General features: G+C 60.0%; 1 long non-coding RNA gene across 3 annotated transcripts; it reads right to left on the bottom strand.

The window, feature by feature from the left end:
* Positions 1–13,786: 13,786 nt before the first annotated feature.
* LOC113604900 (uncharacterized) lies at positions 13,787–24,062 on the bottom strand. 3 transcript variants are annotated; one of them, XR_008289732.1, is made up of 4 exons: positions 23,666–24,062; positions 15,065–16,764; positions 14,518–14,704; positions 13,787–14,232 (listed from the first exon to the last, which is right to left on the bottom strand). It is a non-coding gene; the product is annotated as an uncharacterized LOC113604900 (long non-coding RNA). The 3 variants fall into 3 exon arrangements; XR_008289731.1 differs by lacking the exon at positions 13,787–14,232 and having other exon boundaries at positions 14,408–14,704; positions 15,065–16,535; positions 16,678–16,764; XR_008289730.1 differs by lacking the exon at positions 13,787–14,232 and having other exon boundaries at positions 14,408–14,704.
* Positions 24,063–25,806: the final 1,744 nt, after the last annotated feature.

Raw genomic sequence — 25,806 nt, 5'->3', positions numbered from 1 at the left:
TAGCCTCACTCGTTCCGGTGAATCGCAACCAAACGCGCGTTCATCATACACACGCCTTGTGTTTGCGTGCGCACGGTGCAGGCACGGTGTGTGTGGTCTGTCCGTACATGCTACGTGTGCACACGTGTTTGTGTTTACGTGTGCGGTTGCTGCGTGTGCACGTGTTTGTGTTTACGTGTGTGTTTGCCATGTGCGCACGTGTTTGTGTTTACATGTGTGTTTGCTGCATGCACACATGTTTGTGTTTAGGTGTGTGTTTGCCGCCTGTACACGTGTTTGTCTACTTGTGTGTTTGCCGTGTGTACACGTGTTTGCATTTACGTGTGTGTTTGCCGTGGGTACACATGTTTGTGTTTACGTGTGTGTTTGCCACGTGTACGTGTGTTTGTGTTTATGTGTGTGCTGCCTGTACACGTGTTTGTTTACATCTGTGTTTGCCACGTGTACACGTGTTTGCGTTTACATGTGTGTTTGCCGCGGGTACACGTATTTGTGTTTACATGTGTGTTTGCCGCGGGTACACGTGTTTGTGTTTACGTGTGTGTGTTTGCTGCATGTACACGTGTTTGTGTTTACATTTGTGTTTGCCGCGTGCACACGTGTTTGTGTTTATGTGTGTGTTTGCTGGGTGTGCACGTGTTTGTGTTTACGTGTGTGTTAGCCCCGGGTACACGTGTTTGTGTTTACGTGTGTGTTTGCTGCATGTACATGTGTTTGTTTACATGTGTGTTTGCCGCGGGTACACGTGTTTGTGTTTACGTGTGTGTTTGCCACCTGTACACGTGTTTGTGTTTATGTGTGTGTGTTTGCTGCGTGTACACGTGTTTGTGTTTACATGTGTGTTTGCCATGTGTACGTGTGTTTGTGTTTACGTGTGCATGTGTTTGCTGCATGTACACGTGTTTGTCTACATGTGTGTTTGCCGTGTGTTCACGTGTTTGCGTTTACGTGTGTGTTTGCTGCGTGTACACGTATTTGTGTTTACGTGTGTGGTTGCCACGGGTACACGTGTTTGTTTACATGTGTGTTTGTCGCGTGTATGCGTGTTTGCGTTTACGTGTGTTTTTACCACGGGTACACGTGTTTGTGTGTGCATATGTATGAGCGTGCATTGCTGTGTGTGTCATTGTGTATATGAATGTGTTTGTGTAGTGTGTGTGCGTGTGTTAAGTGTGTTTACTGCGTGTTTGCACATGCCGTGTGCACGTGGACTAGTGTGTTACGTGTGTTTTGTCTGTGCACAAACGTGTGTGTGCTGTGTGTGCACGTGTCGTGTGTGTAGCGGTGCCACGTGTGCATATGTATGAGTGTACGCGGTGTGTTTGTGTCACATGAGCACACATGTGTGCCGTGTGTCACGCGTGATCTTGTGTGTGCGTGTGTTCGCACATAAGCACTCAGTGTCCACGTTCCCACTCGGAGGCCTAATGACCTCCGCGGTGTAAGGTCTAGGGACCGCAGGGAGTCCTTAGCGCAGATGTCCTCAGCGGCACACGCGGCCCTTGGTGGCCCAGAGCGGGGGTGCGAGGGAGGGAGCGGCCCCTCCCCGGGGATCACTCGACGCGGATGCGAGTCGGCGCCCCCCGAGGAGTGCCAGCAGGCGGGCCCCGGGCAGGCGCGAGATTGGAGCCTGCAGAGCACAGAGGGGTTAAGGGTAGGCGCTCTGGCGACCGCCGGCCTCCTGCACGGCTTGCGCTGGGGCTGCCCTGCTCCACCCTGGTTTGGGCCCAACGCTCCTATGGGAGAACGGCCAGCGTCGGGGCTTTGGAGGCAGGGCCGAGCCGCCCCCCGGGGCCTGGATGGTGACTGGGGGGACAGGACAGGGAGGGCAGAGCGGGACACCTCGTGGGAAGGAGGAGGGTGCCAGGAGTCCCGGGCTGGGCACAGGTAGGAAAGCCGCGTGTGCGCCCGTGTGTTCGCACGCACCCTCCCACACACGGTCTGCAAAGACCGTTCCAGAAGCACCACTTCCTGGGACGTCAGCCTGCGAGAGTCCCGCTGGGGCCTGGCCAGGGTCGCCTGCAAGGATGTCCTAAGGGCCAGCGGGCAGCTTCCTGCTGGCCCCGTGGAGGCAGGGACGGCATGGCCCTTCCTCTGGGCTGGGGCTCGGTGGGGGCTGGCAGGTCTGGTCTCTGGCAGGAAGCACGTTCGCGGGGGAGGAGTAACTGTGCAGTGGGTGAGCGTGGGGCCCGGCAGACTGCACTCGGCCCCACGCCTCTGCTGCAGAAGGAGCGAGGCCACGCAGGGAAGGGAGCAGAGGCCTCGGGGACCCACCACTCAGGTCCGCCAGGTGCCGCGTCTTTCCGGGTCCTCCCAGGAGCTCCTCCGCGCAGACGGAGTCGGGGCGCAGCTTGGGGCTCCCAGCTGGGGAGCTTGTGAGCGGTACAGCTGACCTGAGGCCCCCGGCTCCAGGGCCCGGGGCCCAGGCACCCCAGAGCCCACGACAGGCCCCCTCTGCCAGTGTGTGTGCGAATCCGGAGGGAGAGCGGGGTGCCTGTGGGATGGGACGGCCGCACTTGGGCAGGGTCTGTCCAGGGCAGAGCCGCCTCCTGATTTGGCCGGACGACACACAGCCCCCTCCTGGGGCCCTCGGGTGCGAGCCGGGGAGAGGCAGGCTGGTGCACGTGGGCCTTTCCCAGCCGCACAGGCCACCGGGGATGTGTCTGCGGCTGCGGCCCGTCTGCACCGTCTGGCCCGAGCTCCCATCGGAAACCACCCGTGAGACCATTTGACAGTCACCCCACCCCAACTTGACCACACACCGCGTGTCAGAGTGCAGCCAAGCGCCCAGTCCCTGTCCTACAAATATCGACGACATTGGTGAAGTTGGGGCCCCCGCCAAACATTGCTCGCTGCGACGATCAACAAGCCGACTCGGCGCCTGAAGGTCATTCCCGAAGCAGTGTAAGGAAAGTGCACAAAGCAGGGGAGTTCAACGACGCTTCCTCATCACTTCGATGTTGGGGGCAAGTCGGGTCGCGTATCCCGGGTTGCGACTTCCCACCTCCTGTCTGACAACGAGCATCTCCTTCGGTGCGAAACTAGAAAACCCAAAGCCACGTTTCTTGGAACAGAGGCGCCGTCGGTGGAACCTCATGCCAGGCTGCCCGGCACCCTGCACACTTCACGGCCGCTCGCCCACCCCGCGCTCTCCTCGGTGTTGCTTGGGGCCATGGGTCCGAACGAGAGGCGTGAGGGCGCAGAGGGGGAGGAAAGCAGGCCCTCACCTCCCCGGGCACAAGGTGCCGGAGTCACACGTGGGGCTCTCCCTCCTGCCGCCCACGCAGAATCTCCCAGTGAGGTAGACGAAGTGCACTCTGGCCCCCGCGTTCCCAGGGCGGCGCAGGTCCTCCGCCTTGATGGTCCTGTGTTGCCGCCAATGTTTCCCTGCACTACTGGGTCAGGTGACAAGATCAGGTTTTGAAAACATCCAGACTTTGTCCCAGTGCGACGTGGCTATGACACAAGCCAGGGAGGACGCAGCCCGGTAGAAGTTACCTCTTTTTATTTCACGGGGGACAAAGGATGAGACCTTTAAAATTTGCTGTCGTTTCCTTGAAACAATCACAGGGTTTGAGGTGATATCAGTAGAGGGATTAATAAGGACAATAAAGCGTATTTTGTAGACCGAGGTGAGAAATGAAACCCGGGGCGCTGCGACGAAGGCAGAGGGTGTGGGGCCGGAATGGCTCTACACGGCAGGTAGCGAACATATGGACTCAATGAAGAGACGAGGCAAATGTAGCAAAAAATTAATTCAAGCCCCTGACTTATTCCGGGGGAGGGGAGGCGTGGCGACAGATGGTACAACATCAGAATGGGGGATTAAGATAAATTTTAAGAGGACAGGTGTGCAGGACAGAGTGGCCTTTTCTGATTCTGAAGTGTTCCCCTTCCTCATTTTTCACCGCTGGTTAGGTCCCAAGGCACGGCCCCCAAAGGGCCTCCGTCCAATACACCCTTACAAACGCGTGCTGTATCTTGTCTCCGCCGTGGGGACAAACTTCAATCCGACCTGAGGAAGATGTATGGCTCCCTCCCCTCTTTTCAGCAGGGACGTTCGGGTCCTAAATTCAGGGAGGAGCTCCTCACCTGGAGAGCCCCTCTAGCATAGCTGGGCTGCAGTCAAGAGTCAGAACAACGTGTCTGTGCGGTCGTAGAGAAAGGCAGGGGCGCGTCTGACCGCACACAGACGTAGTGATGCCGTAAAATATCCTGACAGTTAATGACAAAGGGCAAACAAAAAACGTGTGCTGCCTGTAACAGGCCAACCAACATCCTTAAGAAGTAAATAAACCCAACAAAGAAATAAGAAACACAGGCACTGATAAAATAAACAGGCGGCTGCAAGTGTAGACGCTCAATACATATGCGAAGATTTCCCGTTTCATTACACATATTAATCAAATTAAGCATTGTACAGTGTGTCCATAAAATGGACAGAGACGCGAAAAAATGCAAACAGGTATTTGGGAAGAAGTGAACAACATAATTCTCTCCTACGCGGAAGGTAAGAACGTAGGCTAATTTGGCCATTTTTATCAGGAGGTACGTAAATATCCATCCTTTTTTTTTTTTTTTACCTAGAAACAGCACATTGAAGAACGTGCCCTAAGTCCACAGCAAAATACTCTCAGAGATGCACGGACAGGGGGATCACTGCACAGCACTTGAGCTGTCTGCCCCGGGAGACTGGTTCCATCCATTCACTCACACAACAAATGTTTGCTGAGTGTCTATTATGTGCTGCGGAGTAGTCTGTGTTCCAGAGATACAGCAGCAGACATCCCAGCAACGCCGTGTCCTGCTGAGGCCCCATTTTGGCTGAGGACACAGACAAGAGGCGATTAAATACCTCATAACGTGTCTGACAGATGTGCACACCGTGAAGAAAAATGTAAAAGGAAAAATCGAGAGGGAGGGCGTGTTCTCCAGCGGAACACTCAGCAGCCACTAAGATAATGTCGTAGGGACTATTTAATAATGACGTGGAAAATACTCCAGCACATTTTAAGATATAAAAGGAGGTTATAAAGCAAAAAAAGTGAAAGTGATCTGATTGCGGGAACACCCCTACAGCCACTGGTTCCGTTCACCAGAAGGGGGCACGCCCGTGGAAAGGCTCACACAGTCATCTCTGGGTGACAGGGTCACATAGGATTTTTCTAAGCTACCGCTTGTATTTCCCCAAATCTCTCCTGGATTGTGTACGTTTCCAATGAAAAGTTTCCCTCACAAACTGGGATAAAGCTCCCTTCTATGTGAGTCGTTGGTGCAAGGGGTGACGTGGTACGGCTTGGGGTGTGGGGGGGTAGGGGTGGAGAGGGCCAGGGTGCGGGGCTCTGGAGGGAGCCCTTGGGCACCTGCCCAGTCTGTCTGGGGTCAGCATCACTTGCAGGTGTGGGCGAGGCCCGTGTGAACCGGGAGCCTCCGGCGGTGTGGGCGCAGCTCTGTCCCTGGGCTGCGGAGGGCGGGTGGGACGTGGGCCTCTGAGGTGACCACGACGTGGGGAGCCCGGGGGGCCGCTCCTCACAGCCGAGGGTAATTTCCAGGCTACGCACAAGTAAGACTGAAGAATGTGTTGATGGAGACAAGACTTCCTTTTATTTTATTTATTTATTTATTTTGTGTGTGGGGGTGGGGGGTGGGAAATGGAGCTTTTATTTTTATTTTTATTTTTTTTAATATAATTTATCGTCAGGGAGCCTGGGTGGCTCAGTCAGTTAAGCGTCCAACTTCGGCTCAGGTCACGATCTCACGGTTTGTGAGTTCAATCCCCACATCGGGCTCTGTGCGGACAGCTCAGAGCCTGGAGCTTGTTTCGGATTCTGTCTCCCTCTCTCTCTGACCCTCCCCCATTGATGGTCTGTCTCTCTCTGTCTCAAAACTAAATACCCATTAAAATATATATATATATATATATATATATATAGTATTGTCAAATTGGTTTGCATACAGCACCCAGTGCTCATCCCAACAGGTGCCCTCCTCAATGCCCCTCACCCATTTTCCCCTCTCCCCCACCCCCCATCAACCCTCAGTTTGTTCTCTGTATTTAAGAGTCTCTTGTGGTTTGCCTCCCTCCCTAACTTTTTTTCCCCTTCCCCTCCCCCATGGTCTTCTGTTAAGTTTCTCAAGATCCACATATGAGTGAAAACATTTTCTCCATATCCTCGCCAGCATCTATAGTCTCCTGATTTGTTCACACTGGCAAAGATGAAGTCAAGCTTTCACTTTTTGCAGATGACATGATATTATACATGGAAAACCCGACAGACTCCACCAAAAGTCTGCTAGAACGGATACATGAATTCAGCAAAGTCACAGGGTACAAAATCAATGTACAGAAATCAGTTGCATTTTTATACACCAATAATGAAGCAACAGAAGGAGAAATCAAGAAACTGATCCCATTTACAATTGCACCTAGTACCATAGAATACCTAGGAATAACCCTAACCGAAGATGTAAAAGATCTGTATGCTGAAAACTAGAGAAAGCTTATTTAGGAAATAGAAGAAGATACAAAGAAATGGAAAAACATTCCGTGCTCATGGATTGGAAGAATAAATATTGTCAAAATGTCAATACTACCCAAAGCGATCTACACATTCGATGCGATCCCAACCAAAATTGCATCGTCATTCTTGTCGAAGCTAGAACAAGCAATCCTAAAATTTGTGTGGAACCACAAAAGACCCCGAATAGCCAAAGTAATGTTGAAGAAGAAAACCAAAGTGGGAGGCATCACAATCCCAGTCTTTAGCCTCTAAGACTTGATTTTTAAGAAACGAATATGCAGTGACAGCCTGGTCACAAGAACAAAGCCTACTCCCAAAGCGAGTAGCGTTAATACTATCTTGATCATTCTGATTACGTTCACTTGTACAATCTGTTCACGTCCCCAGTCAGATTTATCTTCCAAATACCACCGTGTTACCTGCCCTTGCCAGAGGAAAGGGACCCGCAGACGGGCGGCTACCCCCAGGGACCCTGACTTGGCCGCGGCATGGCGGTGACTCCGGAGCCCTGGACGGGGGGGGGGGGCTCTTGGTGCCGGCTTAGCAGCGGGAACACGTGAGGAGAAACCGTGGGGGTCTCCTCCAGCGTCCAGGCCCAGGGGCCGTCTCTCCTGCACGTCTGTTTCCTGTGGGATTGGATTTGGCATTTTAAATGCCGGTCACAGCCTCTCAGGGCTCAGTGTGAGGTGATGAGAAAATGGCTCTGAAGCTGGCCATCACTCTCCTCGTGCGTAGGAGGAAGCATCCAGAGAAGGCTCACCTCTCCCTCTGCAAATCCACGGACCAGGATGGCTACAGCCTTCCCCGTGGCCCCTGCAGGCCTCGCTGCCTTGGAAAACCGCCAACCTCTGCAGCTACTTAACGCTCTGTGGGAGGTGAGTCCTGTCACCACCTTGGACACTGCGAGAAAAGACGAGAAAAGACGGGACGGTAGGCTCACAAAGCCAGGGCGGGGAATACGGTAGGAACCCTACCCGGACCTACCTGCAGAGGGTCCGCACGACCCTCTGTGGGCGCGAGCCTTGACTGCCCGCATGGCCAGGCGGGGCGTCAGCCTCGCCCTGGAGCTCCAAGCTCTTCCCAGAGCCCTCCCTGCGCACCAGCCCCCAGCCTCCCTGCCCTGCCTGGGGGCCGCCTCTGACGCCTCTGGGGACTCAGTCAGCTTTTTAGTCTTGCTTGCGCACACCAGGCCTGGAGGAGATCTCTGCTGTCACGAAGCCCTCCTGGGGGTGGCTCTCAGCTCTGCGCCAGGCCTGGCTCCGCCCACGGCCCCGGGCCCCTGACCCAGAATCCTTCCACCTGGGTTCTGCTCAAAGTCAGGCCAGGGGGCGGGACTCACAACCTGCTCCCTGAGCCCCCTCTCTTCCCGTATGTGTGCGTGCCACTCTGTGCCCTTTCCAACGCGACCCGCGCCCTTGAACACACGCTCAGTTCAGGGAGCTGTCGCTCGCCCTCGAAGCTGCCCCACTGAGGAGGGAGAAAGCGTGATTCAGAGGGGTTGTTGTGTCTGCCCAACGTGCCAAGGAGGGGCCCACTCTGGCTGCATCCCGTGCAGCCCGAATCCACCGTGCACGCTGGGTCCCCACACGCTAGGGGCCCCCGGCCCCCCCCCATGGGAACGCACCTGCCCCCGCCCATCGGGCCCAGCCAGTCCCCGCCCCAGGGGCGCCCCCCGCCCCGCACAGCCCTGGCTCAGAACTGAGGGAGCCCTGCCTGCTCCCCGCGCGGCTGCAGCGGTCCCGGATCACAAGTCACATCCAGAGTAACAAGCACCCCAATTTCAGAGCCTGCCCTCCCACCATCTCAGGGGGAAATAATGTTGTTCTTCCTCAAAGGGGAGTCCACGGACCAGCGAGATCACAGAGCAGACGGCTCCTTGGACCACAGCCATTGTTCCCGGGATCGTCCTAGCGAACCCCGTGCCCAGCTGCGCCCCCGGTCACGCGCCCTGTGGTGCAGACACTCCGGCTGGCTCCTGCCGGTCCTCACCTGCACCAGCGCGTCATGATAGCCCTGACCCTCTGTGCAGACTGTGGGGCGTCGGCGTCTTAAGTCTACATCAGGGAGAATGACAATAAGGGCCTGTGGGATGCTGCTGGCGCCCTTGGCGGAGTTCGGTGGCAACGGCTGGTCTGGACAACTACGTCAATTAATACGTTCAAGTTCAAATAGTCATTTCAAAATGGAAGTAACATCCTGGGAGCATATGACTTTGCAGCAAAACAAAACAAAAAAAAAGTAAAACCAAGAAAACAAGTGGAACCAAAAATAAAAGATGGCAGGAAAAATTGGTTCAGATTCGCAGAAACCGATGTCTATAAAATACCGTGGAAAGGCTGGTGGGTCCTTCATCCTGAGTCCAGAAACACACTCACGGGTGAACTGGACACACATCCAGCCACACCAGGGTCACCCCCGAGACTGCCCTGGAGCCCAGCAGTGTGGCCGGTGCCGTCCCGGGGACCACGGCCGCGTCTGGCACACAGGGGTCCCACGGGGGCCCTGCCAGGAGTGTCTGTGCAGGAACGCGGACGATGAAGAACCCACGTACGAGACCGGAGACAAGCTGGGCTGTCATTCCCACAGCCATGTGGGAGTGACCAGGTGGCTGGCCGGGCCAGCCCTGCTTTAGGGCCACAGGAAGGGACCGGTCCAGTGACAGACCGTGACATCCATGAAGGCACAGTGGCAGAGAAGCCACCGTCGTTAAATTGTCATTTGCCTATTTGCCAAGCCTGCCTGGTTTCCTGCCCACCCCAAACTAATTCCCCTGGGAGTGGCGCACAGCCAGCCTGAAGGGTTGAGTTGTGTCCCCAAGAGATAATCCGAGAGATAATTGGATAGCTGTGTCCCCCAAGAGATAATCTGTCAAGATGTAGCACAAATCCACGCACAGAAGAGGGAAGACGGCCTCATGATGACAGGGGCGGGCGCCGGGTGGTGCGGCCAAAAGCCAAGGGCGCCCGGAGGCCCAGAAGCTGGAGGTGCAGGAAGCCAGCTCAGGGCCTGTGGCCCTGCCACACTTCATCGGGGGGGTCCTGTCCTCCGGACGGTGACGGAACGCACTCGTGTCGGGAGCTGCAAGCTATGCGCTGACCCGGCACGGCGGCCCTACGAAACCCACACCACCCCGACCTCACCTTGGTCCGCTGCAAGCGTGCGCCCTGACACTCAGGCCTGAGGCCTCCCGACCTAGGGGTCAGAGTGAGACCCGTGTCACCACCGCTGCCCAGAAAACCCACCAAGGCCTCACCCAGATGCCGTCCCGGTCGCCCTCCGGACGACTCGGGAAGCCCTTCTCTACCCCTTCCCCAAGCCGCCCTCAGCCCCCCAGGACTCTGCCAGCGACGGGGAGCTCACTCCACAGGCCGGTCCGATTCCTACGCTGGCAGCTGTGAGGGCTGAAAGCTCTGGTTTACTTTGATACAACGTCTGGCTGGCCCCCCACACCTGCACCCCCCCCCCCGTGACCCCACCTGCACCGCCCCCAGCGACCCTAGCTGTCCTGACTGCAGGGTCCCAGGCGGATTCAGGGTCCAGGCCCCAGCCGTCCCTGCAGCCCTGAGCGGCCACACTGGTTGCAGGGACAGGAGTGGCTCTGTTCACGAGACCGCCCTCGCCCCCGGGGACGAGTCCTGTGTGAGATAAGAGCAGCAGCAGCTTGGGAGACGACGGGTTTCCCTCCACTGGACAGCTCAGAGGACATGTGACTGCACGGCGGGGGTGGAGGGACTGTGTCAATGGCCCATCGGGGACTCTCCCTGCACACCGCAACCCGTGTCCATTCTCTCCCGCGTCTAGAGCTCCTGCGGCCATCCCCCCCACTGCCCCTGACCTCCAGGCCACCCTGAGCCCCACCTGTGCTAACAGAGTGTGCCTGTGCACTCCTTCCCATACTTTCCTCCCGGGGGCCCCCAAGAAGGGCAGCCCCTCCTTCTCCAAGCGGCCCCCCAGTTCCCAGAGCTTAGTCTCTGGGAGGGAAGAGAGGAGCAGCTGTGTGCAGGGGGGGACTTGACTGTGTTCCCGTAAGCAGAGAGTCACAGGGTCCCCTGGCTACGCCGGGCTCCTGGCCAGCCCCGGAGTGTCACCAGGAGCGCCGCTCAGAGCTGGCGCGTCCTCTGGCACCAGAATCCCCCACGCAGGCGGCCTCCCACCACGGCCGGCGGGTCGGGCGCCGGGCACGTCTCCCCAGTGTCCGTGGCACGTGGGAGACAGGAGGTGTCGGCAAAACTTCTACTTCCTCTCAGTGCAAATAGAAGAAAATGCGTCTCCCGCCCTCGGATCATGAAAGTATAACTCAGATCAGTGACCCGACATTTGTTGGAAAGCAAAGACACCACGTGAAAATGTCCTCTCAGTGAACGCACTCGACACATCTGCCCACACTTTGGGGGCGTCACGCATGGATGCCAAGTTGAGTTCCCGCCTAAAACCCGGGTTTGGAGCTTAAGGAAGGGGGACTGAGTCCCCACGTCATGGGATTGTCCCCCTGCCACGCCAGGATGCAGGCCCGCTCTCCCTCCAAGCCTACTGGGGGGCCTGGCAGCGGGGGACAGGCAAGGGGAGGACGCAGCCCAGTCCCACCCCCCACTTCCTGGCCCCCCAGCACCCACGTGAACCCGAGGCTGCAGGGCATGCTCAGCTGGCCTAACACACAGATTTCCAGGAGGCAGGTGTGCAAGGCAGAGGAACCTTCAGGCACGCATGTGCTCACACACACGCACATGGATACACGCACCTCGCCTCACACACGCACGTGCACATATGCACACCCCTCCCACACGCACACTCACACACACACACACACACCACATGCTCAACACTCACACACACATGCACACAGCTCGTGGGCTCACATCTGTCCTCTGCCTCAGGGCAGAATTTGTGCTGACTTTCTCCTGCCCCAAAGCCCTCCCACGCCTCCTTCATTTCCCTGCATTGGATGATTTCGGGGGTTTTACCCTCTGTGTCCCCACGGGAGTGGCTGCCTTGCTCTCGGCGGTGGGGGGACCCTGTGATATCTGCTGAGTCCTGCATCAGACATGCCACGGGATGACCAGTCGGCGTGCCACAGGGCGCCCAGCATGGGTCCTGAGCTCCATCATGGACGTGTGCACGCCAGGAGCTCCCGGTTTCCACACCCGCCCACGCCTGGGGAGGTAGAGCCCCGGCCTCGCGAGCCAGCGCCCCAGCCGGCCGGCCGGCTGGCATTCAGCCCGCTGCCTTGGGGCCGTCGGTGGTGGGGGGCCTACCAACCTCACTGCTCCCGACATTTTCTGGGGGCCGTGCGTGCATCCCTCTTTCAGAGAGGTCAGTCCTCCCCGGGAAAGCCGCCAGGCCCTAGCTCGGCGGGTCCAAACCCCCCACCTTTCAGGGCCCAGACGATGAGGCCTCCTCCTGGAAGTCTCCCTGGATTCCCTCCTCTGCCTTCATTCGTAATGCTCTCTACCGTCCCCGGCCTTCCTGCAGCCGTGCGCTTGCCCCGGGCTCCTAGGCATTCGCCGGCGACCCTCAGGTTAGTCCCCCCGTGGCTGGAGCCCCTCCATGGCGCCTTCCCTGCTGGGCTCCGGAGCAGGTGCATCTGGGCTGTGCTTGACGGGAGTGTCTGCGGCCGCTCCCCGCGGGGGCTGGGTGAGTTCTGCTGTTTCTCTGGGGCCTTCGTGAGCCCCCACACAGCAGCTCCCCACAAGCAGTCACTGGACCAGTCGCACCCACTGTGGGGGGAAGTTAGGGGTGCCGGGGCGGAGCCAGGCCCCCAATGCCTGCAGGGTGAGCGCGGGAAGCTGACGCAGCTCGCCTGACACGCGGCTGGCACGCATGGAGCTCTCCCTTCCCTGCGGGTTTTGTGCTCAAAGTGCATCTCCCGCATTTCTCATTTTCCCTCGTGAATCTATCCTCCACTGGCAAAAAGACCGTGGCATATTTTAGACCAAACACAGCCACAAGAACTTGCTATTACTTACTGAACAAGAAATGAGCTCCACATTCTCCCCAGACCCAGATGTAGAGTACGTTCAGGCACAACATCGAAGCGTCTGGGTTTCGGGTGGAAAACAACCACTCGCACGGTCATGCAGAGGTATCCCTCCTCCCACTGCCCCCGGAAGGCCCAGCCCCGGCCCGACCTCGGGGTCACGGCTGCCGCCCTGACCTCGGGATGTTTCAGTCCACCACCGCACCTTGGAAATAGCCGTTAAGAGTCTTAGCTGATACTCTCCTGCTTCAGACAAGTGTGGGTATTTGACTGACCCCGGGGGAGAGCTGAATGCAAAACTGTGAGCTGCATTCGATTTTCCTTCTCAGGACGCAGAGGCTGCATGGAAACGTGTTCGCCTACGAAGCCCCATGCCTCTCGGCAGTGTGCTCACGGTGACCCCCCGGGGACCGCCTGGGGCGCGCGGCCGTGGTCAGGCCAGGGGATGGGGCGGAGCCTTTCCCGGCAGACCCCCTCCTGAGTGCTCTTCAGACCGGCCCTGAGGTCTGATCCCAAGCACGAGGAGGCGAGTGGACAGCCGTCAGAGCTGCACGAGGTGGTCCGGACGCAGCAGGCTTGCTGTGGAATGAAGGCCCGGGCCCCAAAGACACCCTCCATAACTGTGGTCTGGGGCTGGGACGGTAACACCGCGGCCGGAAGCCTCAGCTCTGGGGCCCAAGGTCTTGGATTTGAAATGTCCTCACAGCTACAAGTGCAGCTCTCTGTGCCTCGGCGGCCTGTGCGTGAGCGGGAAGGTAAGAGCCTTGCACCCTCCTCGACGACATTAACTGCACACAGCCCGGGGCCTCCTGTGCCACAGAAGTCCCGGGAACAGCAGCCCCTGTCCCGGTGCACACCGGCCTGGCTGCTCGGGGCCCGATCCCAACCCAGGCAGGACCTCTGTCTTGGGCTCAGCCCGTCAGAGCGGCGGCCGGGCCCTGCCGGCCTGGCGAACCTAGCTGTGCCCGGGTCCCGGCCGCGGTCCGGGTACCACACGGTTGTTGCCGTGTGATGAACGAGAGGGCGGACGTCCAGTGAATTAAGGGAGAGTGTGGGCCCTACCTAAGTCAGACCACCGCAGGCAGCGCCCGGAACCTCAAGGCAGTTAGAAAACCACGCCTTCAGGGGCGCCTGGGGGGCTCAGTCAGTTAGGTGTCTGACTCTTGATTTCGGCTCGGGTCACGATCTCACGGTTCTTGGGATCGAGCCCCACATCGGGCTGTATGCTGACCACAAAGTCTGCTTGGGATTCTCTCTCTCTCTCTCTGTCTGTCTCTCTCTCTGCCCCTCCCCTGCTTGCTGTCCAGCTGTCTCTCAAAATAAATAAAAATAAACTTTAAAACAAACACACAAGAGAACACACCAAGTCTTCAAAGGACCAAGATCCGGGTCACCTCGGATTGCTTTGTTAGCGCCTGCAGCTGCCGCGGGATGCGGACACTCGTCGTCCTCCAGGAGGGAGGCCAGTGAGCGCTGGGCGCTGTCACCGCCCCAGAAGTGAGGGAGGAGCTGTCTCCGTGCAGCTGACCGACAAGTGGCCCCAAGTGCAGGCCAGCCTCCAACTGTGACCTGAGTCCCCTCTGGGTGGTTTCTCTTCCCCGTGGGAACTGTCCTCCGGACGGACGCCACGCAAGGGGAGGGGCCAGAGAAGCGACCGAGGGGCTTCGTGGGTTGCTGTCCACACTGAGGTTTTGCGTCCTTCAGGGAAGGAACACCACCGGATTTGCTCAGAGGAATCTGGATTTGCCCAAAAGAAGGTACCCTTGCCCTCACAAGGACACAGATCTTCTTCAAGCCGCACCAGTGAGCCTAGGGAGCCGAAGGGATCGGCCACCGCTCCTTCTCCAGGGGCCTCCGTGTCAGGACCCGAGGCCACAGGTCTGCCCAGCACGGGGGGGGGGGGGGGGGGGGGTCCTGTTCACCAGCCACACTCTGCCCGTCCTGCCTTTTGGGGCCTCGAGTTCCCGCAGCTCCCAGCCCTCAGGGCCTGGGCTGCTGTTCCCACCCGCGGATGCTGCATACCAACCGTGACCTTCAGTAGCATCTGCTTGTGGCTCTGAGTTGATCCCAGCGATTCACACCCCCGGATAACGTGAGCACCGACCCTCACTGGGCACTGGCCGTGGGTAGCCCTCCGCCCGCTTCGCCGGTGACCTCGTACAATATCCACAGCAAGCCTTTGAGGAGACAGCTGTTACACCTCATCCTCCTGCAGATTTAAAAATCCAAGCAAACATGTGAGAAGGAGAGAGGATGGAGAGGGCGTTTGCACGAGGCAGCGGGAAGGGCGGAGCAGAATCCTGCCGGGCAAGCAGGGTGGAGATCAGCCTCCTCCAGACCTGCCCACTGGAAGGGGCCTCTCCACCCTGGTGAGCATCTCCCCGACCCCTCTCCGGGGTTCCCTGCCACACGGCCAGCTGCCCGGGACAGCAGGCCCTTGGCGGTCGGCCCCCTTATAAAGGGGTTTTAGGTCTGCCCCCTCTGTCCGCCACGGCCTCCTGCCGTCATTGCTGCAAGGAGATGATCTGTCCCCAGGGCCGCCCCGGCCGCACCCCCAAGCACCTGTCACCTGCTGTGGTCGCTGCCCCGTCACCACACCCGACGTCACCAGCCAACCCGAGAGCCCAGGATATTTTCCTCGTGTCTGATTCGTGAGTGGTCATGACAAGACTCTGCCCTGTGTGGTTTGTGATACACAGCACAGACCAGACGAACGGGAAAACTACAGTGTTTGTGCCGAGGTAACGCGTGCTGTGGAGACGCTGTAGAGGGGTGAGGACCAGGGGTGCACGGGCCGGCCTGAGGTGTGAGACCCGCCAGAACGGGCACTGGCAGTGTCCCCCGGGGGGAAGCCTGGGGGGGCGGGGGACAGAGCTGCGGACACATCTGGGGGCGGGGCTACCCGCAGATGGCCAGGCACGTGGACGCCCCGAAAGTGGGCTGGGGCGCGAGCTCGGGGGCGGGGTCAGGGAAGAAGGCGGGCCGCAGCGTTAGGGGCTCCGGGCCACTCCAAGGGGCTGGGTGTTGACACCAAGTGCAGACCACCTGGGGACGTGAAGCGTCGATGTATCACCGACTCCTCTTTTCGGGGAGACTCCCTCTGCCGTGTGCAGCGCAGAGCACGGTGAAAGGGGCTGCGGCTGGAGGCAGCGGTGGGCCCAGCCGGCCAGGGTGGTCATGGGGTGAAGCCCGTCCCGCCGGGTTCCGTGTGACAGACAGAGAGGAGTCGGGGTCACCGCAGGGGCTGAGGCTCCAGAAGGATGAGGCAGGCGGCCCCACCGGGGAGGCGGGAAGGTCGGGAGCTCGGTTCCCGGCACAAAGCCAAGGGCTCTGGGACAGGTGGTAGCATACACAGAGGGTCGGCGGGTTTGGGCTGGGCGTGAGCTGGAGGGAGGGCCTGGAGCCCCCGTCCGAGCGACACCACAACCGGGGAGATGGGGGGGGGGGGGGCCGGCCGGCCAAAGCGCTAGTCCCAGAGGTGAGGAGAGGCCGGTGGAGGGTGAGGAACGGGCAGGGAGGGGGGGAAGCCAGGGCAGCCAGCTGTCCCTAAGCTGGGAACGTGTGTGCACCAGGAGGAGAGGCCGGTGGGGGGGAAGGACAAATCAGAAGTTTCCATGGCCTGTGAGGCCCTCGGGCACCGACTGGCCCAGCCCCTTCCTTCTGGGAACGAGAACAGAATGAGAGCAGCGAGGGGACTTGGGGGTTAGCAGAGCAGAGCCCCGCTCAGACACGGGCCTCCAGCCACTAAGTCACGGCTTTGACCTCAGCCTGCAGCCAGGCCGTCAGACTGCGCTCCCCTGGTGTGGAAGTCCCCACTTACCAGTGTGCCTGCGGCCCCGGAGGACAAACTGGCTCCCTGCTGGCTCCCGGAGGGACTGGGGACCACGTGGGACTCAAAGGTCACCGCCGGCCCACGTGCACGGGGCTCTAGACCACACCTCGCTCATCCCGCTTCCTTCTTCGTCCCGCTGGACCGGATGCAGCCCGCCCCGCGACTCACCAGCTGGGGGAGGACGGACTGAGGCAAACAGCTCTGCAAACTGAGGGACGCGAAGAGTTTTGCCCCCTTTTCTATCCTCCACCTGCTTTCTGTGTGTTCGCACCACGTTCTGCACAGCAGAACGCCACGGGCCCCTCGCCCACCTGTCACTCCACTCGCTTCCCTCCCCTGGATCCCCTCACCTTGTGAACCATGGGTGTTTGGCAGGGGCCCCGGTGTGCGGCAGGCAGCTGGGTCTGAGACCATTCCTCAACCGAGAGCCCGGGACGCTGTTTTAAATAAATGAGCAGATTTGGAAAAAGGACAAATACCAAGTAAATCTTGTCTCTAATGGCCCATCAGGCATTATTGCTGAAGATCAGCTCCTAGAACCCGTGAATCTCAGAACGTACAAATCACCTGCTTTTGACGGGTAACACATATACATTTTGTTTAAGAGCAAAATGTCAGGAAATTCATTTCTGGAGATGTGCGAGGAGTCACGCACACCAACCCCTGCCACCTCCGTAATAAATTTGGGAATGCGAAGTGCAGACCCTGCCCTTGAATATCTCACACCCTCATCAGCAGCCTCAGCGAGTCAAAGCCAGGGAAGGCCTGGCCGGCAAGCCCTGCGGCTTTTCTGGAAGCCACTTGCACCTCTGGGTCCTGTCTCCCCCTCCCGGGCTCGGGCTCTGAAAACGGGGAGGGAATGCGGAACGGACAGGGGGTGCGGACGCTCCGGACGCAGAGCTGAGAAGACGGAGGCCGGCTGGGGCTTCGCGCGGGTTGTGAACGCGGTGTGGACGCACGTGGGGACCCCCTGGGCGGGGAGAAGCGGTCCCGTAAGCACGGCTGCATGACCGCGTGTACATCAGCCGTGCCACTGCGCGCACTGAAGGGGACGGTCCTGAGAAAATGCAGGTGAATCAGTACCGTTCCGGCCCAGACTCGAACCGAAACCCACGGAGAGATACCTCCTTCTCCACTTAAAATTTTGGGAAACTTCTAATTCTTGTCTTTGAGACCCTAAAATCTCTACCCACTGCCCCCGAAAGCCTTGGACGCGCGCTCCTTCTTAGGGGAGCAGCCACGACGAGGGACCTCCGAAGGCTTGTGACGGACTCCCCGGGGGCTGGCAGAGGACGCGGCTGCCTTGGGAACACAGACCTTTGTAAGAGCTGGGGTTTGGTTTGTTCTCTGTCTCTCCATCTGCAGTTTTCCTTCCTTAAGGGGTTTCTTCGCGCTCAGTCACTTGACAAACGCCTGTCCCTACTACTGCCAATGACAACGGGGGCAGCGGCTGTATTTCCTGGATTCTCACAACGTGCTGCACACTGTGCTGGCAGTCTCTTGCAACGGAGCTCGCCAGTCTCGAAGCAGCTGTTAGGTCCCATTTTCCACCTGGGGAAACCTAGGGTCAGACTGCCAGGCGCCGGCCGGCCGCCGTGGGGGTCGGAGGCTGGAACACAGCTTCTCACCCGGTGACGGGTTCCCCTTGCGGACCCGTGCGGGCACGCGGAGCCGAACGTGAGCTGGGACCGTGTCAGGGAAGCTGGTGCGGGTGGAAACCACTGTGGTGCAAGGTCAAGGCGACACAGGACGTGAGTGTCCAACGCGTGGTCGTGGACCCACCGAGGGGCAAGACCCCTTCCCGTGGGGATCAGGGGAGGCCTGAGGCGGGGGCTGGAAGTGAACGGGACGGAGCCGCGGAGCCGGGGCTTGGGGGCAGGGGCCCCCCAGAAACAGGCGAATGTAAGGAAAGCAGCACCTGCCAATTGTACGAATTCACCCCGACAGACTGACGGGAGTGTAAACACAGATACACACGCGAAGGAGGTTGTCAGCCAAGCCTTCTGATCGCAAGAGGAGACTCACACGAAGACGTTATGATGCAGCCCAGGGGCGCAGCAAGTGGGGGAGCTGGAGGCCACAGGAGATCCCCCGGAGCTGGAGAGTGGGACGTGGGGGTCACCGCCTCACCCGGTGAGGGGGCACGTCCGCCAGGGGGCGCCCTGCTGCCTTCACCGTCATCCCGCACATCGGTGAGCTCAGCAAAGCGCAGGAGGGACTCAGGCAGCCCCGGGGGAGGCCCCGGGGCCAGACCAGGTGGGCAGGGTCCCTTCCGGAAAAAGAAGGAGCCCAAGCGCTTGGGGCCTGGGGCCAGTTCTGGTCTCGGGTGCTGTTCACATGGGAGAGCGAGCACACGGAAACCCTCCCGCCACGGGGCCCGGCACGAGCTGCGGTGGCACGTGAGGGGACAGCGTGGCACCTGGGAGGGGACTGGCGGGAAGGGGGGCCGCCCAGAGCAGAGAGAGTGACAGACCGTCCCTACGAGTCTACTCTGCATGTCCACGTGCACGTGCGTTTCTGATGATGCCGTTTGGTATGGAGTCCACGCCAGCCACGGCGAGCGCTCGTGGCTCGTGCTGTCCTGACCACTCAAGCCCCCGGGCCTGGCCCCCCAGGACACCCGCCGGAGGAGGCCCTGCTTCCAGCTCGGGACACAGAACTCGGGTTCTCGGGGAGCATGTGGCACAGATGCTGTCATCGCCGGGGCGGGAGCGTGGGAGGGCAGAGCCCACAGAAGGATCTCTGGGAAAATTTCTGACCTGAGGGATGAGGAAGCACCATGGGACAAGTGTCAGTAAATTAAAGCAACACAGCTGACAAGAATAAACTGTTGAGGTGAGAGGAGATTAAATTTTTTAGGAGTCAAACTCAAGAGAAACTCGAAGTCTTGAAATATATTATTGCAACTTAAAACATAATCATGTGACCTAGGTGACCCCGGGTGAGCCTCAGGACTGTACATCCTAGGGATGGACACTTTGTGTCGTCGGTGGACAGACACGTCCTGGGAGGCCCCTCTTCTGAGAGTGTGGAGGGACCTGTGACCTCCCCCACAATGGGGGAGAAGCTTCTGTGACCACAGCACCTGTGTGAGGCTTCTTTTTGGCAGGTGCTCTGCAGGTGACCCTGCTGCTTGCTGAATTGTGGGGAAAGTTCACGTGAGGAGCTGTGGACGGCCCCTAGGAGCTGGGGAAAAACCCTAGGATTTAGGGACAAACACTAGGAGCAGGGGACAACCACTAGGAGCTGGGGACAAACCCTAGCAGCTGGGGACAAACCCTAGGATTTGGGGACAAACCCTAGGAGCAGGGGACAACCACTAGGAGCTGGGGACAAACCCTAGCAGCTGGGTACAAACCCTAGGATGTGGGGACAAACCCTAGGAGCTGGGAACAACCACTAGGAGCTGAGGACTGCCCCTAGGAGTTAGGACCATCCCTAGGAGCTATGGATGACCTCTAGAAGTTCCATGACCTCTAGGAGCTGTGGGTGATCTCTAGTGGCCACAAATGATCTCTAAGAGCCACAGTGACCTTTAAGAGCTATGATGATGTCCAGGAGCCATGGTTGACCCCTAGGAGCCACAATGACCTCTAGGAGCTATGCATGACGTCTAACGGCTGCAAATGACCTCTAGTGGCTGTAGACAACTTCCGGGAGCCACAGACGACGTCTGATCGCAGAGGATGGCTTCCAGCTGACAGCCAGAAGCTGGGTTACTGCCCCTCAGACACAAGGAAAGGGACTCTGCCAGCACGCTGAGCGGCCTTGGGAGTGGGCTCGCACACAGATGAGCTCCCAAAGGAAATGCAGCCTGGCCAGGTCTTGACTGCAGCTCTGAGACCCTGAGCAGGAGCCCCAGCTAAGAGCCATGGACGCTGTGAGACAAGAAGTGTGTGCTGTTTGAAGCCACTAACTGTGGGGTGGTTTGTTAGACAGCAGTAGTGTCTGGAGAAACAGACCCAATAGGAGGCGTGTGCGTGTGCGTGTGCGCGCGTGTGTGTGTGCGCGTGTGTGTGTGCATGTGTGTGCGTGCGCGTGTGTGTGCACGTGCATCCATACACAGAGGGATTATCAGGAACTGACTCCCAGGTTATGGAGGCTGAGGAGTCCCAGATTTGCAGTCAGCTAGCTGGAGACCCAGGAGAGCCCGTGGCCAATCTGCATCCTCTGAACGGAAGACGTGCCCCTCCTCGAAGACGGGCCGGCCGAGAAGCGCTCCTCACCCGCCCTTGGGTCAGTGTTCTGTTCCCATCGGGCCTTCAACGGATCGGGTGAGGTCCACCCATGCCGGGAGGGCCCTGTGCTTTACTTGCCTGTAACTCAAATATCACTATCCTCCAGGTTCCTCAAAAAATTAAAAATAGATCTACCCTAAGACCCAGCAATAGCACTGCTAGGAATTGACCCAAGGGACACAGGAGTGCTGATGCAGAGGGGCACTTGCACCCCAGTGTTTATAGCAGCACTTTCAACAATAGCCAAAGTACGGAAAGAGCCTAAATGTCCATCAACTGACGAATGGATAGAGAAGATGTGGTTTATGTATACAATGGAATACTACTCGGCAATGAGAAAGAATGAAATCTGGCCATTTGCAGCAACATGGATGGAACTGGAGGGTCTTATGCCGAGTGAAATAAGTCAGGCAGAGAAAGACAGATATATGTTTTCACTCATATGTGGAACTTGAGAAACTTAACAGAAGACCATGGGGGAGGGGAAGGAAAAAAAAGTTAGGGAGGGAGGCAAACCATAAGAGACTCTTAAAAACTAAGAACAAATTGAGGGTTGATGGGGGGCGGGAGGGAGGGGAGGGTGGGTGAGGGGCATTGAGGAGGGCACCTTTTGGGATGAGCACTGGGTGTTGTATGGAAACCGATTTGGCAATAAATTTCACATTAAAAACAAACAAATCTCACTCTTCTCCAGAGATGCCCTCCCAGACCCCCAGGGTACCGTCTGGGCAGGTATCTGGGCACTGCGGCCCCGTCTGGCTGACACATCACCACAGGCAGGCAGCTCGACAGCCGAGAACAGCTTTACCAAGTGTTCCTCACCCCGTCCCCTCCTCCGAGAAGCCCTCTCGTCAGCAGCCCTCACGTACAAACACCCCCAGCCCCAGGTCAGAGGGCTTCCGCCCCTGCCGGGTGCCCGTCCCGGCCTGGGGAGATTCTTCATCCTGCCCTTCCGTGGGGTGGAGCCCCCCCCCCAACTTTCACCCTCTCGGCCCCTCTGTGTAGACGGAGACACGAAGGAGCACAGGCCTCCCGCAGGACAGTGCTTGCGGCTGGCCCCATGGCGACCACACGCGGCACAGCCTCTCCCAGCGGGCCGCTGGGTCGGTGCCGCACTTTCTCCTGCTGCATTCACGTTCAGGTTCCGGAGCCTCCCCTCTTGGAGTGAAAAAAAGGCGAGGCTCTGTTTAGACAAAGACTTCCTCTGCGCGTGAAGCTGGTGGACGTTCTCACGTGGTCCCTGAAGACGGCACACTGGGGCCTCGCGGGACAGGGTGTCCCCTTCGGGACAGTGCAGGGAGAATGGGGGACATCCGAGGCTGCTTCCGGATATGCCCCACCGCCGCCAGGCCGCACGCCCTCCCTCCGTTGCCCAGGCCTCACCATAAACCAGAGACAGCACGGGTGGACCATCGGACGTCCCCCTGCCGGCGTGGAGTGGCTCCCTGGCCCATGTTCTGTCTTCGCCTCGTCTGCTCCCGCTGCCCGGGAAACACCGCGGCCTCCCCAGGGAAGCCGTCCCGCCGGCCGGGGCCACTCACCACCTGCTTCCCAGCCACTCCCCCGCCTCGCCCCGTGACCTCCGGATCAGGCGTGAGGACGTGCTGACAGTGCCTGTGACCCCACTGTGTGGTCCACCGCCGGGCGGGTCTCCTGTCTGCGTGTCCCATGCAGTGATGCTGGAATCAACACGGCCGCCGGTGGACTGAGCCCGGGGGTGGGCGGTGCCCTGCGTAGGGCAGAGGCCTCACCAGGACCCCGTGTGACCCGTCCCCATAGCGTTTGGAGAAGGTAATTAATTACCTCTGAACACACTTGATGCAAAACTGATGTCACCTGATTTCCCTGGTGACACCAGCTAGGGGGGCTGGGGGGCAGGGGCCGGCCAGTCCTGCCCACGGCGACCATCCCAGGGCACGTGACTTGGCACGGAGCCCTGCCAACCATTTCTGTGTTCGGGGACACGGTCTCCTGCCCGTCGGGCTCCCTGGGGTGACATCTCCAGCCTCCTGGGCTCCCGCATAATCGACGTTTCTCCTCAGGCGGGGCAGGGCGCTCAGAGGCAGGCCAGGCCGGACATGTCCCTTCTGGGCTCCAGCCCCTCCGGCCAGCGCTCGGGGAAGGGATGTCTTGCAGGCCTGGCCTCGGAGCTCCTCCGTAACCTTGCCTCGAAAGCACGCTCCCGCCTGGGCTCCCGATCCGGCGATGTTGGGGGTGACCCCGGGGCTCCTCCTGTTCTGGCCGGTGCTCTAGTGGGCACGCTGTTGCACTCTCACGCCCGGCACCCAGACCCCGTGCACAGGGGCCAGACGAGGGGTGCCCACGCTGTCTCCACTGATCTCAGGAGGACCCAGAGGCACATCCCTCTCGGGCGCATGGTCCCCGCATCCCACCGTCCACGGCCCCCGTGCCCCCTTCGGGAGCGTCCCCCCACATCTCCCGCAATCGGGGCTGGGCGGGCGGGAACCCAGGGGCGCCAAGCACAGCTGGCCGGGCTCCAGCTGGGTGGGTCGTTCTGCCCCGCACAGGCCAGGTTCGTCCTGACTGCAGGCTCCCTCTCCTGCGGTCCGCCTTCTGACTCCCATTCCTCCCCCAAAGGCGCTTTCACCTTGGGCACTGCTTGCATCCGGCTCAGCTCCTCCCGCCACCGTTTAGGCAAAGGCTTGAAATGCCATGGGCGGGTGGCTTTGTGGTTGGTGCCAGTGGGTGCGGCCCAAGCAGTGTGCCTGGGACCCTGACGGCCTCCCAAGAGGACGCTACGGTCACGCAGAAGCCACTGCAGCAGCAGAGACGGGTGCTGACGCTTTGGAAACTGCCCGGGCATGGGTGGCTGGCCGCCCTCCCAGGAAGGGACAGGGAATGGGCGTCGCCAGGTGCCTGTGCCGGTTTGTCCACTGTGACCGCGAGGCCGCCAGGCCCTGCCCGCACCGCGGCTCCTCCGGCCGGCAGCCCCGGGAGCCGCCAGCCCAGCACGACTCGATGACGTCCGCGGGAGAGACGCACGTAGGGCGTGCAGACTGCGCACGGGCTGCCTGATCTGTGCCTCCTCGTCCCCGCCCGGGCATCTACTGGGGGCTGCGAGGGCTTCGCACACACTCACCTTTCCTGCCTGCGCCTCCCCTTGCAAGGTCTGTTGGTGCTCCATCCTCTGACCCAGAACCGCGCTCTCCCAGCAGAGCACGGTGTGCAGGGAACCCCTTCTTGTTCTCCAGGCGAGAGGCAGGCACCGCCCTGGGACAGCGCCACGGGCTCCTGCGGCTGAGCGGCGCCCCCCACCCCCCCCCCCCCGCCCCGGGCTCCCCTGTTCGAGCCCTGAGCACCAGCACTTGTGACTGGGACTGTATTTGCGGACGGCGTCTTTAGACGGGAGACGGAGGTTAAATGAGGTCACTAGGGTGGCCCCGATCCTATCTAGCTGGTGACCTTGTTAGAGCGGGGGTAAAACACAGGCACACGCAGAGGGACCGCATGGAAACACCGGGAAAGGACAGAGTGTGCCCGCCGGGGAGGGAGGCCACAGAGGACCCAGCCCCCCCTTCCCCACCCCCCCCCCCCCCGCAGTGCCCCAGTCCCCGACCTCCAGCCCCCAGCACGTGCCCGGCACGCTAGTGTCGTGTAAACTGCGCATCCACGGGACGTGTTCTGACGGCCCCAGGAAACCAGCTCACAGGCTGGCCAGCCCTCATCATCTCCTTCCCCAACGTGTGTGGACAGGACGGGGCTGCTGTTTTCCTGTGATTCGGTGCATAAAGCGCCACTTACATTTCAGAATTGCTACATAAGTGTTCTTCTAGCTGCCGGGCCTGAAACTCCCCCCTCCTTCTATCATTCTTGTAGAAGCAGTAAAACGGCCCCAGCCTTTCTTACCGCTTTGTCCCACCTGAGCCACCCTAGAGGCGGGAACTAGCTTCCGTGAACTGGCCGGTCAAGCTGCCCCTGACGCTCCAGGACTGGAGGTAGGACCCTGAGTCAATTTCCCTGGCACGCGCTGTGTAAGGGCTCAGGCAGGCACCTCGAGGTGTCCAGGGGCCCGGCTGGAGCCTGGCTTGGAGAGCAACAGGGCGTCCCTCTGCCGGGGGCCCCGAGTCAGTCCTGCCAATAACCCATGGGACACCTGGGCTGACAGGGAGGGACCGCTCCGAGAGCCAGGGAAAAGGGGCATCAAGCCCCAGCCCCTGCCGCAGCCCGTGCACGTGGGGGGCCTCAGCTCTTCCCTTTACTTCCAGGGCACAGCCGTCTGCTCAGGGCACCCCCGGAGAGGGACACAGCAAAGCCTGCAGCAGGGTGATGGGCGAAGGAGCAGGAGTGCAGCCCCCGGCCGAGAGTGGGACGGCCAGCCTGCCGGACTTCAGCCCTGACGGCCCACTGCGGGGAGGTGGTGGCCAAGGCCACCTGGGTGTGGACGGGAGCCCTCCCCAGGGGCCTCTGCCAGCCGCCCGAAAACCCCAAGACCGTGGCGCCCTCCCCCACCCCGCTGGCCCCAGCAGAGCCTCCAGTGGCCCAGGTTGCCCACCCGATCGGGGCACCGTGACCCGCACGCGCCCTCCTCCTTCACCCGCCGCCCCATGCAGAGAAAAGCCCAACCAGAGGCTGCCGTGGGTTAGGAATGGCATCCTGTCTGTGTCCTGGGATGTCAGACCCTCGTTTTCTCTCAGGGAAGAAGACGCGCTCTGTCCAGCCAGAGGAAGGAGCCCGCGTGGTCCTGCAGCAAGAGGGTCAGACGGACCTCCTCCCAGCCCGACCCGGAGCCGCCGAGGCCCGGCCCGGCAGAGTGTCTCCCTCCGGCACTTGAGGGTTAAGTGACGCAGCCCGTGGATGCCCGGCACAGGGGCCACGGAAGGAAGGGAGGCCACGTGGTCAGCAGCGGCCGGCGGGGGCTCAGGTGCCGGGAGCCATGCGGGACCAGCCCTCCTTGCCCTGCGGCAATCCTGACGCCCGAGGCTGTGCTCCCCCCTCGGCCGAGTCCCCCTCTGGAAGCAAGCCCCTGCTGTTTGTCCCGGGTCACACCCGAGCAGGCTGCTCTCTCCGGGAGCCTGGGTGTCCTGGCTCAGCCCAGCTACAGCACCGACGGATGGAGGGAGCCCGGCCCTAAAGCCTCTCGCCTCCCAGCTGCCCACTCAAGGAGTGTGGAGGGCCGAGGCCGGGACAGGGCGCCGCGAGGGACGTGCTGCCCCCACGAGCCCCAGGCCCCTGCAGGAGAACCACAGAGGCCCCACGATAAGGGCTCTCGGTCAGGAAGCC

This window comes from Acinonyx jubatus, chromosome A3 (genome assembly GCF_027475565.1).
Source record: "Acinonyx jubatus isolate Ajub_Pintada_27869175 chromosome A3, VMU_Ajub_asm_v1.0, whole genome shotgun sequence".
Lineage (NCBI taxonomy): Eukaryota > Metazoa > Chordata > Mammalia > Carnivora > Felidae > Acinonyx > Acinonyx jubatus.
The sequence above is the reverse complement of the archived record's forward strand: the minus strand, read 5'-3'. Positions and strand labels throughout refer to the sequence as shown.